The sequence below is a fragment of the Bos indicus genome, chromosome 4 (genome assembly GCF_029378745.1).
Source record: "Bos indicus isolate NIAB-ARS_2022 breed Sahiwal x Tharparkar chromosome 4, NIAB-ARS_B.indTharparkar_mat_pri_1.0, whole genome shotgun sequence".
NCBI lineage: Eukaryota > Metazoa > Chordata > Mammalia > Artiodactyla > Bovidae > Bos > Bos indicus.
This window is the reverse complement of record NC_091763.1, coordinates 99,643,767-99,658,910: the sequence shown is the minus strand read 5'-3', so window position 1 is coordinate 99,658,910 and position 15,144 is coordinate 99,643,767. Positions and strand designations below refer to the sequence as shown.

General features: G+C 37.8%; 1 protein-coding gene across 9 annotated transcripts in view; it reads left to right on the top strand.

Annotated features, from left to right (window-relative positions):
- The window catches only part of CNOT4 (CCR4-NOT transcription complex subunit 4), a 152,626-nt gene that overhangs the window by 47,064 nt on the left and 90,418 nt on the right, over window positions 1-15,144 (top strand). Inside the window, exon 1 of one of the 9 annotated variants that reach the window (XM_070788203.1) lies at window positions 3,125-8,261. The exons of the other annotated variants lie outside the window; for them this stretch is intronic. The gene's annotated coding sequence lies outside the window, so the exon portion shown is untranslated. Of the gene's footprint in view, window positions 1-3,124; window positions 8,262-15,144 lie in introns of those variants that run through there. 9 annotated transcript variants of the gene reach the window in all.

The window sequence follows — 15,144 nt, the reverse complement described above, 5'->3', positions numbered from 1 at the left end:
TTTGTTAGTCATACACACTCATGTTACTTGAGTATATATCTAGCTGAGGAATTTCTGGGTTATAGAGTAGGTGTGTGTTTAACTTTATTAAAAACTGCTAGTTTCCAAAAATAGTTGTCCTGTTTTACACTCTAATCAAAGTATGGCAGTTCTAGTTGTTTCGTGTCCTCACTAACACTTGAAATTGATTATAGCAATTCTGGTGATTGTGTAGTAATGTCTCAGTGTAGTTTTTATTTGCTTTTCCCTGATGACCAGTGATGTTGAACACATTAATTGCTTACTGACCATTTTTGTAAATTGTATTGTCTTTTATTATTGATTTGTAGGAGTTCTTTATATATTTTGGGTATGGATTCTGTTAGATGTTTTGAGCTTTATCTTGCAATATTAGCTTGCCTTTTCACTTCATGAAAATCCATTTGGATTTGGATTGCTTTGAATAAATAATTTGAGGATAGTTGATATCTTAAAAATATCATGTCTTCCAATTTATAAGCATTGTGAATTTCTCCATTCATTTCTGCAGTATTTTGTGGTTCAGTATAGAGGTGTTTCAGATCTCAGTAAATTTATTCCTAAGTAATTGATGTTTTATTTAATGCTAAGTGGTGTTGTGGTTTTACTTTCTGTCTATATTGTATGTTACTAGTTTTTAGAAATGCAGTAGATGTTGGTGTATACCTTTTTATCCAGTGGTCATGCTAAGTTCACTTAGTTCAAGTAGTTTTTCTGTTCCTTTGGATCTTCTATGTATGAAGTTATATCATTTGCAAATAAAGACTGGTTTTAGTCTCACGATCTTTATTTGTTTATTGTCTTGCTCTACTGGCTAGGACATCTAGTAAAAAAAAGTTGTTCTTTTTTAATTGTGGTATAATTGCTTTACAGTGTTGTGTTAGTTTCTGCTGTACAATGAAATGAGTCAGCTGTATGTAGACTTATGTCCCCTCCCTCCCATCTGTCTAGCAAAAGGTTTGAATAAGTCAGTTGAGAGCAGACTGTCTTGACTTTTTGATTTCAGGAAAATTTTTCAGTATTTCACCAATTAGGTATGATGTTAGCTGTAAGCTTTTTACAGATACTCTATTACATTGAGGAAGTTTCCTTTTGTTTCTAATTTGCTGAGTTTTTATCATAAATAGATGTTAAATTTTGTCACTTTTTTGCATCTTTCAAGTTGATCATGATTCTTTATTTGGTTAATGTGGTGATTTCCACTTATTTTTTTAGTGTGTTTGTAATGTTTTATTTCAAAGTATTTTTTAATACCTTTTGTCGTTTACTTTATAATACATTTAAAATATACATATGAATCAATAAATGAGGATGAAAGTAATGGGCTATTAGAGCCCACTGATAACTGATTTACATATGAGCAGCTTTATCCTGATTTCCTGACCATCAAGCAGCTTCATCTTCACATGAACTTGCTCACTAAGGCCGTGGGTTGTGCAGGTATCTGGGCTGCTTGACATTAGATTCTGTTCTTTAGTGTCGCTGGCATCCTGGTATACTCTCCTTGGCAGTTTGTTCAGTTACCCAATGACTAACTTTTAAATGTTAAATTAACTTTTCATCCCTGGCATAATCACAGTCATGATATATTTTCTTTAATGTATTATGTTAAGTTTCAAAGATTTTTTTGGTCTGTGTTCATGAAGATTCTTTTTTGGGAATTTTCTTGTCTTGTCATGTTTTTGTCAGGTTATGATAGCAGAATATACTACCTCATAAAAGGCCTCTGGAAGTGCTTCCTCTTCTGCTCTTCTCTGTAAGAGTTTGTCTGAGTTTTGTGTTACTTACCTTTTAAATTTTTTGAGGACTAATTCATGAAGCCATTTGAAAATATTTTAAAATACAAATAAAATTGCACTAACCTTTAGAGGCAGTCTAGATTTTCTATTTGTTTGGGGTCAGTTTTTCTTTTTTTTTTTTTTTTTTTTTCATTTTTTATGATTTTTGGCTGTGCTCTGTGGCTTGCAGTATCTTTATTCGCCAACCAGGGATAGGACCCATGCCCACTGCAGTGGAAGTGGGGAGTCTTAACCACTGGACTGCCAGGGAAGTCCCTTGGGTCAGTTTTAAAAACCTGTGTTTTTTTTTTGTTTGTTTGTTTTTAACAGAATGTAGGCATTTACTTTTATGCTTTTATTTCTTCTTGTGGTATGTGAAATGTTCCCATTTTATTATGATATTGGTAATACGTGTTTGTCTTCATTTTCTGTTTTTAATTGTTCTTTACATATAATAATATTGCTTAATTTTAAAGTTTTATTTAACATTGACTACAGCTTTTAAAAACAGCAGACTGGTTCCAAATAGGAAAAGGAGTACGTCAAGGCTGTATATTGTCACCCTGCTTATTTAACTTCTATGCAGAGTACATCATGAGAAACGCTGGGCTGGAAGAAGCACAGCTGGAATCAAGATCGCTGGGAGAAATATCAATAACCTCAGATATGCAGATGACACCACCCTTATGGTAGAAAGTGAAGAGGAACTAAAAAGCCTCTTAATGAAAGTGAAAGAGGAGAGTGAAAAAGTTGGCTTAAAGCTCAACATTCAGAAAACAAAGATCATGGCATCTGGTCCCATCACTTCATGGGAAGGAGATGGGGAAACAGTGGAAACAGTGTCAGACTTTATTTTTTGAGCTCCAAAATCACTGCAGATGGTGACTGCAGCCATGAAATTAAAAGACGCTTACTCCTTGAAAGAAAAGTTATGACCAACCTAGATAACATATTCAAAAGCAGAGACATTACTTTGCCAACAAAGATCCGTCTAGTCAAGGCTATGGTTTTTCCTGTGGTCATGTATGGATGTGAGAGTTGGACTGTGAAGAAGGCTGAGCACCGAAGAATTGATGCTTTTGAACTGTGGTGTTGGAGAAGACTCTTGAGAGTCCCTTGGACTGCAAGGAGATCCAACCAGTCCATTCTGAAGGAGATCAGCCCTGGGATTTCTTTGGAGGGAATGATGCTGAAGCTGAAACTCCAGTAATTTGGCCACCTCATGGGAAGAGTTGACTCATTGGAAAAAAACTCTGATGCTGGGAGGGATTGGGGGCAGGAGAAGAAGGGGATGACAGAGGATGAGATGGCTGGATGGCATCACTGACTCAATGGACGTGAGTCTGGGTGAACTCTGGGAGTTTGTGATGGACAGGGAGGCCTGGCGTGCTGCGATTCATGGGGTCGCAAAGAGTCGGACACGACTGAGCGACTGAACTGAAATGAACTGAACAGCTTTTGAAATAATGTTAATAGTAATGATAGCATCCTACATTATTCCTGATTTTACTGAAAATTCCTTTAATGTTTTGTTATTAAAATGTGTTAGGCTAGATACCGATTATCATGTTATAGAGTAATCTTTTTATTCCTGTTTTGTTAAGAGAGTTCATAAGGACATAATAGTGGATTTTTATTAAGTGACTTTTAAGTATTTCTGGAAGTGAACAGTTGTTTTTTTGTTTGTTTGTTTTTACCTTTTGAGGAGATAAATACTCCTATTATGAAGTCCTTGCACTTCTGGGAAAACTCTAGTTTAATACTGTTGAATTTAGTTTTGCTAATACTGTGTTAGGATTTTTGTATTTATGTTTTTATGAGAATGATCTGTAGTTTTCTTTACTCAAATTTCAGTATTAAGCTTATGATATAGTCTCCTCATCTGTTTTTCCTCTCCCTCCTCGTTTTCTCAACCTTCATCCTTCTCTACAGTTACACCTACACCTAAAGTACAGGGCACTTTATACTTGTTCCTCTAAGACCTGTTTATTGATTAGTCTTTGTTTAGGAGACATAATCTTATAAATCTAATTTTGCTACTTCAGCAATTTTAGTTTTGACCTAGTAGGTTGTAGTCTACATTGTTACTCAAAAACATCAAGCTAGTTCTTCTGATTCTCAGTTTGATATAGATTTCTGCTTGGTTAGTGTATTCTTATACATTCCTGTTGCTTTGAAGGAGAATTTTTTAAAAAATCCTCATTTTGTGCATTCAAGCTTCTAGAAGCATTGTAGATATTTGTAACAATTTACTATAATTTGCCTTGTTCCCCAAAATTGATGAATAATAAGTGCTGAAATTCTAGCCATTATCAAAAGTTAGACTCTTCCACAGGTTGTAAGTGTAGTAACAGAAGTTTACAGTTATCTTAATAGTCTAAACTTTTAGTCTAAACTTAAACTTAATAGTCTACTTTTGGCTGTACTCTTTTCTTGTTAAAACATAATTTAGACTCTAATAATTGTTTTATCTCACTTCTATACCTTTACTTTTTTACCTCTTGGATTTTTCATTATTTATATTTGTTTTCATTATTACTCCTTTTTGCACCTGCAACAGAATTTCTTCTTTTTATGAAATATGAAACTATACCCAATTCTAAATGTCTTCATCATTTTCTCACTCTTTATATGCATATAGTTATGAATATCTAGAAGTTTACTGAGGCCCTCAAAATCAGGACCATTTTGTAAACGTTTAGTTAGTGCTGGTTAACATCATTAGGGATAGTTTTACTTACTGCTTCAACATGTATTATGAAAAATGATCTTGGTTTCATTGTAGCTGTCATGTGATAGGTTAAGTATTTCATGTCAATATTTCTCAGGTACTCTATTTATTTCCTGAATTTTGTCTAATTGGCAAACTAGCCTGTGTCCACAAATTATTTCAGGTCTGTGGAGTTTTATAGTTAAGAGTATGAGGATGCAGAAAGAATTTTTAGTATCTTAAAATAGTGCTTATAGTTTGTTTCTCATATCATGCTAGGGCCCACTCAGCAGGACATGTAAAAGTAAATGCTTAGAGTGGAGGCAAATCATTTGCCTAATAAAATACTAAAAAGATTTCCTCAGGAACGTTAGGAGAAATAGATTTGAAAGTAGTCCAAGACAGACTCATGCTCAAATTTGTGAGTTTTCCATGTTAGTTTAGAGCAGGGGGTCATGGTGCTTATTTTTTGTAGGGCCAAAGGGAATGATTTTTAAATTTTCAGGTGGTTAAAAAATAAAAAAAGTAATATGATATGGGAAAATTAAGTGAAATTCAGATTTTAGTGTTTATAAATAAAGTTTTATTGGAACATTGCCACACTCATTTAGGTATTGTCTGTAACTGCCTTTACATTTCAGCAGAGAGTTGAGTAATTGCAAGTCTGTATGGCTTCGCTCATAACTCAGTCAGTAAAGAATCTGCCTGCAATGCAGGAGACCCGGGTTTGATCCCTGGGTTGGGAAGATCCTCTGGAGAAGGAAATGGTAACCCACTCCAGTATTCTTGGCTGGAGAATCCCATGGATAGAGGGTCCTGGAAGGCTACAGTCCATGGGATTTTAAGAGTTGGGCACGACTGAGTGATTAAGCCATCACATGGCCCACAAAACATAAAATTTAACATTCAACTGTTGTCAAAAAATATTTGCTGATCCTTGGTTTAGAGCCTCTTCTCTTTTAATGTTACATTTTTTAAAATGAGGCTTTTAGTTTCTAAGATAGCAGTGGTATGGATATATATGGATTAATATACATTCCACAATTAAATAAACAGTGTATTATTCTTCATCTCAGAATTTAGACGTGCATATGTTTGAGTCATTTTTTGTAACCCCCTATTTTAGAAACCAGACTGTTACCCGCCTCGCCCCCCATAGATCTGTTTTTTTTTGATAAGGTAACTACTTCTGTTGACAACCTGCACCAGTATGGTAGAGAACTGATTGGCACACTGATTAATTAATCTCGGGTTTGATTTTGTACAGGTTTAATTTTATCTTATTAATAAGACTTTCATCAGGCTTAGCCTTTAATTTTTTTATACTCTTGGCCTTCTGAGAGAGCATCAGACTAATGGAAAACATTAAGGCTACTAATCTAATCACACAGTCAAAAGTTTTCATCTCAATAAAGAGACTCTATTGTCTCTTTTTGTCAATTGTACCAAGTTTTTTACTAATTTAAAATAATTTTTCCCATTATAAATGTTTATTTTCTAAAAATTAGGAAGCAGAAGAAAATAAAAGGAAGACAAGAAGCTACTCATAATTGCCCTGCTAAGTGATAATGTCTGCTACTTTGGAATATTTCTTTTTGAGTCAGCCTCTGTATCTCCCTCCATTTCTTCCAGTTGTAGGAATCTATTACTTGCTATACATTTGCCCATGGTACAGTACTTGAACACAATGGATACAGTCTTTACACTCAAAGAATTCAAAGTTTAATGTCTTTAAAATTATCTTTAAAAGTTAATTTTGCTATTATAGAGAAATACATTAGCCATCTTTACAAAAATTATAGACAAGGCTCAAGTTTCTAATCCATTCCCTTTTCTTCATCGTTTCATAGATGTAACCACTGTTACCAGCTTGTGTTTAATTTTTCTGATTTTGTATATGTTGTTATAGATTTTTCTCATCTTATTATGGAATTACTTTCCAGTAATTCCCATCTGAAAGAGATGGGAATACCAGACATTCAATTGAATGTTCTGAAAGAGGTGGGAATACCAGACCACCTGACCTGCCTCTTGAGAAATTTGTATGCAGGTCAGGAAGCAACAGTTAGAACTGGACATGGAACAACAGACTGGTTCCAAATAGGAAAAGGAGTAAGTCAAGGCTGTATATTGTCACCCTGCTTATTTAACTTATATACAGAGTACATCATGAGAAACGCTGGACTGGAAGAAACACAAGTTGGAATCAAGATTGCCAGGAGAAATATCAATAACCTCAGATATGCAGATGACACCACCCTTATGGCAGAAAGTGAAGAGGAACTAGCCTCTTGATGAAAGTGAAAGTGGAGAGTGAAAAAGTTGGCTTAAAGCTCAACATTCAGAAACGAAGTTCATGGCATCCAGTCCCATCACTTTATGGGAAATAGATGGGGAAACAGTGTCAGACTTTATTTTTTGGGCTCCAAAATCACTGCAGTTGGTGACTGCAGCCATAAAATTAAAAGACGCTTACTCCTTGGAAGGAAAGTTATGACCAACCTAGATAGCATATTGAAAAGCAGAGACATTACTTTGCCAACAAAGATCCGTCTAGTCAAGGCTATGGTTTTTCCTGTGGTCATATATGGATGTGAGAGTTGGACTGTGAAGAAGGCTGAGCGCAGAAGAATTGATGCCTTTAAACTGTGGTGTTGGAGAAGACTCTTGAGAGTCCCTTGGACTGCAAGGAGATCCAACCAGTCCATTCTGAAGGAGATCAGCCCTGGGATTTCTTTGGAGGGGATGATGCTGAAGCTGAAACTCCAGTAATTTGGCCACCTCATGGGAAGAGTTGACTCATTGGAAAAGACTCTGATGCTGGGAGGGATTGGGGGCAGGAGGAGAAGGGGACGACAGAGGATGAGATGGCTGGACGGCATCACTTACTCGATGGACGTGAGTCTGGGTGAACTCCGGGAGTTTGTGATGGACAGGGAGGCCTGGCATGCTGCTATTCATGGGGTCGCAAAGAGTCGGACACAACTGAGCGACTGAACTGAACTGAAAATTGAACATCTAGTCAGTCAGAAGTACATTTAGTACACCTAGCCTGCCAAACATTACAGCATAGGCTAGCCTACCCTTCCTTGTGCTCACAACACTTACATTAGTGTACAGTTGGGCAGAGTCACCCAGCACAAGCCTTTTTTCATAGTAAAGTATTGACTGTCTCATGTAATTTATTGAATAAGTATAATGAAAGCAAGAAACAAAATGGTTATCTGGGTACAGGATAGTTTAAGTGTATCTGTTGTTTACCCTTGGGAAGGTGTGGCTGGTAGCCGTGGCTCACTGGCTCATTGCCACTGCCCAGCGTCACAAGAGAGCATTGTACTACATACTGCTAGTCTGCAAAAAGATCAGAATTCAAAATTGAAAGTACATTTTGGCTTCTGTTGAATGCATTTTGCTTTCGCATCATGATAAAGTTGTAAGTTGAACCATTATAAGTTGAAGACCATCTGTATGTTTGTATATAAAGAAAGCATATGGTTTCTTCTTTAATGTAAAAACTGTTATATAGTACTTGCAATTAGCTTTTTTCATTCAATCTGTTTATAATGTAGGGATCTATCTTAGTCTTTTAAATTGCTGTATAGTGTTTCATTTTATTGATATGTTGCCATTTCCTATTCATGGACTTTTTTTCTTTTTTGGCTATGCTGCAGCATGAGGATCTTCAGTTCCCTGACCAGGGATCGAATCCATATCCCCTAAAGTGGAATTGCAGAATCTTAACCACTGGACCACCAGTGAGTTCCTTGATGGATGTTTAGATTTCCAGTTTTTTCCTCTATTACAGTGGTGCTGGAACTATTTGTACATGGTACCTTATTAAAATGTGCAGTGGTTTCTCTAACAAAGGTACAGGAAAGGGAATTAGTGGATCTTAGTGTGTATGTGGTTATCCTTGAGAGTTTACTATTTGTATTGTTCTTAAAGTTGGGTCTTATAGCAGTTTATTTATATCAGTCCTCTCCCAACCGACATTTTATTATTGTTTAGTGTTTTATTTTACCCTTGTCAAATCCAACAAGTTATATTACTTTATGTAGAAGTAGAATATTCTATAGAAATATGATTGAGTTTACATATAATTTTTTTATATTCTTTCCTCACCGTCTTTTTAAATCTCTGACTTTCCTTTATCCTGAAGAATATCTTCACAAATGCCTGTAATGGAGGTGGCTTACTGATAAAACTATCTTTATTTTTGTCTGCTTGTTTTAATTTAGCCTTTTGTTTGTTAATTTTTTTTTGACATATCCACACCGCTTTATGTTTTATTTTTGGCTGCACCGAGCCTTTGTTGCTGCATGCAGGCTTTCTCTGGGTGGGGAGCACTGGGGCTTCTCAGTCGAGTTGCACAGGTTTCTTGCTGTGTTGGCTGTCTTGTTTAAGCACAGGCTCTGGGTGCAGGGCCTTCAGTAGCTGCAACACGGGATCAATAGTTGCTACTTGCCGACTCCAGGGCACACAGGATTCAGTAGTTGCTACTTGCCGACTCCAGGGCACACAGGATTCAGTAGTTGCGGCACAAGGGCTCATCGCTTGTGGCCCATGGGCCTTAGAAGGGTACAGGCTTCAGTAGTTGTGCTGAGGGGGCTCCATTGCTCCACAGCATGTGGAATCTTCCTTGACCAGGGATTGAACCCATGTCCCTGCATTGGCAGGTGAATTTTTAATCTACTGTGCTACCAGGAAGCCTAGCCTTACTTTTTAAAATTTTCATTTATTTACACATTTGTTTGGCTGTGTTGAGTTAGTTGTTGGCTGTGTTAGTTGTGCCATGCAGGGTCTTTGGATGCGGCGCACAGACTGTCTGGTTGCAGCACGCAGCCTCAGTAGTGTGGCACGTGGACTCTGGAGCTCTCCAGCTCAGTAGTTGTGGCCTGTGTGCTTAGTTGCGCTGTAGCATGTGGGATCTTAGTTCCCCGACCACTCCAAGGTGGATTCTTCACCACTGGGCCACCAGGATGTCCATTCACCTTGCTTTTTAAATCACTTATTTTTAGTTTGTTATCATGGTAAATTTAAGCATACTTGAAAATAGACCAAACAGTGTAATGGAATCCAGTTATTACTACCCCTCAGTTTCCACAGTTATGGACTTTTGCTATTCATCTCTTCCTCGTTTTGTGTCTCCTTTCCTGCTAGAATATCTCATCAGGAGATGTGTAAATATTTTAGAATGTATTTCCTGTAGAAGAGCTTTTTAACAAAATAAACTCAATACTAGTATGATATTTAACTAATGTCTTCTAATAACCAGTCCATGTGAAAAGCTGCATTATCTCAAATGTTGTTTTATCATTTACTTTCATTCTTAAGTGTTATTGTTTTCAAGTAGCACAATTGTAGGTTGACAGTAATTTTCTGTTGCTGAGAAATCTGCTGTCAAGTCGGATTATTTTACTGGGTGAAGGATTCTTTTTCAGTGTTTGCTTTTGAGACTCTTGTTGCCTTTAGTGTTCTGCATTTTACTGTCTTGTGTCTGGGTGTGGATTTGTTGATCTCACTTGGGTATGTTGTACTTTGTGGGACAAGGGGTTATTTTTAACCATTCTATTGGCATTTTAACCATTCTGCAACTATTATCTTTTTCTTTTAAGACTTTGAAGAATGTAAGAACTGCATATTCAGAAACATATAAAATGTGTACATGTAGAACATGTACAGTTTAAGGGTATAGCAAACATCTTTGTAACCATTTCCCAGGTCAAAAATAGAATATTTCATTGAAGATGAGTCAAAGAAATGGAAAGATATCCCATGTTCTTGGATTGGAAGAATTAATATTGTTAAAATGGCAGTACTACCCAAAGCAATCTACAAGTTTAATGTGATCCCTACAAAATATCCATGATGTTTTCCACAGAACTGGAACAAATAATCCTAAAGTTTCTATGGAACTATAAAAGACTCAGAATCCCAAAGCAGGAGGCATAACCCTCCCAGACTTCAAACAATACTACAAAGCTACAGTTATCAAAAACATCATAGTATTGGTACAAAAACAGACATATGAATCAATGGAACAGAATAGAGAGCCTAGAAATAAATCCACACACCTGTTTCAATAGTGATCACACTGAAGTCAGTCAGTCTTTGATAGAGGAGGCAACTGTCTTCAACAAGTTGTGTTGGAAAAGTTGGACAGCCACATGTAAATCAGTGAAATTAGAGCACACCCTCACAACATACACAAAAATAAACTCAGAATGGCTTAAAGACTTAAATAAAAGGCATGACGCCATAAAACTCCTAGAAGAAAACACAGGCAAAACATTTTCTGACGTAAATCGTACCAATGTTTCCTTAGGTTAATCTTCCCAGGCAATAGAAACCAAAGCAAAAATAAACAAACGGGATCTAATCAAACTTGTAAGCTTCTGTATAGCAAAAGAAAACATAAAACGAAAAGACAGCCTACAGACTGGAAGAAAATATTTGCAAATGATGCAGCTGATGAGGGCTTAATTTCCACAATATAAAAACAGCTCAACCATTTCAATAAGAATAAGAAAAAAATAACAATAAAAAACCTCCAAGCAACCCAGTTGAAAAATGGGCAGAAGACCTAAATACATATTCCTCCAAAGAAGACACAATGGCCAATAGACCCATGAAAAGATGCTTAACACCCACAATTATTAGAGAAAAATGGAAGTGTTAGTCACTTAGTTGTATCTGACTCTTCATGACCCCATGGACTGTATGTAGCTTGTCATCTCCTCTGTCTGTGAAATTCTTTAGGCAAGAACCCTGGAGCAGGTTGCCATTTCCTTTTCCAGGGGACCTTCCTGACCTAGGAATTAAACCCAGGTCTCCTACATTTCAGGCAGATTCTTTACTGAGGTACCACATCACACTGGTCAGAATAGCCATCATTATAAAGTTTATAAACAACACATGCTGGAGAGGGTTTAGAGAAAAGTGAATCCTTCTACTCTGTTGGTGGGAATGTAATTGGTGCAGCCAAAAACTAAAAATAAAGTTTTATTTTACCTGTTCAACTTTGTATGAGCACAGCTACATTCTACTTCTTTCTTCCTTGTTCAGTACTGTGTTTGTGGGATTCGTCTTTGTTTTAGCGTCACTGTAGTTTTTCATTTTCGTACATCCATTGTTTTTTCGAGCATTTTTTCTTTTTCTTTAGTATTCCCATGACGTGTATGTTGATGCACTTAATGGTGTTTTACATTTCTCTGAAGCTCTGTTCATTTTCTTCAGTTTTTTTCTCACTCTGTTTTCTAAATTGCACAATCTCTATTAATCTATCTTTTCTTTCACCAGTTCATTCTTCTGCTAGTCTACATGTACAGGCTTTGACCCCGCTAGTGACTTCATATCAGTCATTGTACTTCTAACTCCAGAATTTCTGTTAAAAATAGCATCATTCTCTGTATTGAAATTCGATATTTGTGAGATGGTCATCATACATTCATTTTGTTGTTATTCAGTCACTAACTCGACTCTCTGTGACCCCATGGACTGTTGCATGCCAGGCTTCCCTGTCCTTCACAATCTCCTGGAGTTCTCTCAAGCTTATGTTCATTAAGTCGGTGATGCCATCCAACCATCTCCTCCTCTGTTGCCCTGTTCTCTTCCTGCCCTCAGTCTTTCCCAGCATCAGGGTCTTTCCCAATGAGTCGGCTCTTCTCATCAGGTGGCCAAAGTATTGGAGCTTCAGCTCTAGCATCAGTCTGTCCAGTGAATACTCAAGGTTGATTTCCTTTAGGATTGACTGATTTGATGACCTTGCAGTCCAAGGGACTTTCAAGAGTCTTCTCCAGCACCATAGTTTGAAAGCATAAATTCTTTGGCACTCAGCCTTCTTGATGGTCCAACTCTCATATCTGTACATGACTACTGGAAAAACCATAGCTTTGACTAGATTGACCTTTGTTGGCAAAGTGATGTTTCTGCTTTTTAATGTGCTGTCTAGGTTTGTCATCAGAGAAGGCGATGGCACCCCACTCCAGTACTCTTGCCTGGAAAATCCCATGGACGGAGGAGCCTGGTAGGCTGCAGTCCATGGGGTTGCGAAGAGTCGGACACGACTGAGCGACTTCACTTTCACTTTTCCCTTTCATATGTTGGAGAAGGAAATGGCAACCCACTCCAGTGTTCTTGCCTGGAGAATCCCAGGGACGGGGGAGCCTGGTGGGCTGCCGCCTACGGGGTCGCACAGAGTCGGACACGACTGAAGCGACTTAGCAGCAGGTTTGTCATAGCTTTCCTTCCAAGGAGCAGGTGGCTTTTAGTTTCATGACTGCAGTCACCATCCACAGTGGTTTTGGAGCCCAAGAAAATTAAATGTGTCACTGTTTCCACTTTTCCACCATCCTTTTGCCATGAAGTGATGGGACCAGATGCCATGATCTTAGTTTTTTGAATTTTAAGCCAACCTTTTCACTCTCCTGTTTCACTCTCATCAAGAGGCTCTTTAGTTCCTCTTTACTTTCTGCCATTAGAGTAGTATCATGTGCATATCAGAGGTTATTGATATTTCTCCTGGCAGTCTTAATTCCAGTTAGTGATTCATCTAACCCAGCGTTTCTCATGATGTACTCTGCATATAAGTTAAGCAAAGTGTTAGTCGCTCAGTTGTGTCTGACTCTTTGTGACCCCATGGACTGTAGCCTGCCAGGCTCCTCTGTCCATGGGATTTCTAGGCAAGAATACTGGAATGGATAGCCATTCCCTTCTCCAGGGGATCTTTCTGACCCAAGGATTGAACCCGGGTCTCCTGCATCACAGGCAGATTCTTTACTATCTGAGCCACTGGGGTGTCTTAAGTTAAATAAGCAGAGTGACAATGTACAGCCTTGGTGTACTCATTTCCTGATTTTGAACCAGCCCATTGTTCTATGTCCAGTTCTAACTGTTGCTTCTTGGCCTGCAAACAGATTTCTCAGGAGACAGGTAACGTGGTCTGATATTCCCGTCTCTTTAAGAATTTTCCAGTTTGTTTTGATCCATATAGTTAAAGGCTTTAGTGTAGTCAGGGAAGCAGAAGTAGATTTTTTTTTTAATTGGAATTCCCTCACATCCAGTGAATGTTGGCAATTTGATCTCTTGTTCCTCTGCCTTTTCTAAATCTAGCTTGTATGTCTAGACGTTCTTGATTCCAATAGTGTCGAAGCCTAGCTTGAAGGATTTTGAGCTTTACCTTGCTAGCATGTGAAATGAGCACAATTGTATGGTAATGTGAACAGTGTTTGGCATTGCCCTTCTTTGGGATTGGAATGAAAACTGACCTTTTCCAGTCCTGTGGCCACTGCTGAGTTTTCCAAATTTGCTGACATATTGCGTGCAGCACTTTAAAAGCATCATCTTTTAGGATTTGAAATGGCTTAGCTGGAATTCCATCACTTCTGCTGTCTTTGTTCATGGTAATTATTCCTAAAGCCCACTCCAGGAATCATTCACACTCTAGGATGTCTGGCTCTTGGTGAGTGACCTCACCATCGTGTTTATCCAGGTCATTAGGACCTTTTTTTGTATAGTTCTTCTGTGTATTCTTGCCACCTCTTCTTAATCTTTTCTGCTTCTCTTAGGTCCTTGCTGTTTCTGTCCTTTATTGCATGAAATGTTCGCTTGGTATCTCCAGTTTTCTTGAAGGGATCTCTAGTCTTTTCCTTACTGTTTTCCTCTTATTTCATTGTACTGTTCACTTAAGAAGGCTTTCTTTTGTCTCCTTGCTATTCTCTGGAATTCTGTGTTCAGTTGGGTATATATTAGCCTTTCTCCCTTACTTTTTGCTTCTCATCTTTCCTCAGCTATTTGAAAGGCTTCCACAGACAACCACTTTAGCTTTTTGTATTTCTTTTTTTGGGGGATGGTTTTGATCACAGCCTCCTGTACAGTGTCATGAACCTCCGTCCATAGTTCTTCAGTCACTCTGTCTGCCAGATCTAATCTCTTGAATCTGTTTGTCACTTCCACTGTATAATAATCATAAGGGGTTTGATTTAGGTTGTACCTGAATGATCTAGTGGTTTTCCTTACTTTCTTCAAATTAAGTCTGAATTTTGCGATAAGGAGCTCATGATCTGAGCCGTAGTCAGCTCCAGGTCTTGTTTTTGCTGACTGTATGGAGCTTGTCTGTCTTTGGCTGGAAAGAATCTAATCAGTCTGATTTTGGTATTGACCATCTGGTGATGTCCATGTGTAAAGTAGTCTGTTATGTTGTTGAAAGAGGGTGTTTGCTGTGACCAGTGCATTCTCTTGACAAAATTCTCTAGTCTTTGCCCTGCTTCATTTTGTACTTCAGGGCCAAATGTGGTATCTCTTCCTGCTTTTGCATTCCAATCCTCTGTGATGAAAAGGACATCTTTTTTTGGTATTTGTTTTAGAAGGTCTTGTAGGTCTTCATAGAACCATTCAACTTTAGCTTCTTCGGCATTAGTGGTTGAGGCTTAAGACTTGGATTACTGTGATGTTGAATGCTTTGCCTTGAAAATGAACCGAGATCATTCTGGTGTTTTTGAGATTGCACCCAAGTACTACATTTCAGACTCTCTTGTTGACTATGTGGGCTACTCCATTTCTTGTAAGGGATTCTTGCCCACAGTTGTAGATATAATGGTCATGTGAGTTAAATTCTCCCATTCCTGTCCATTTTAGTTC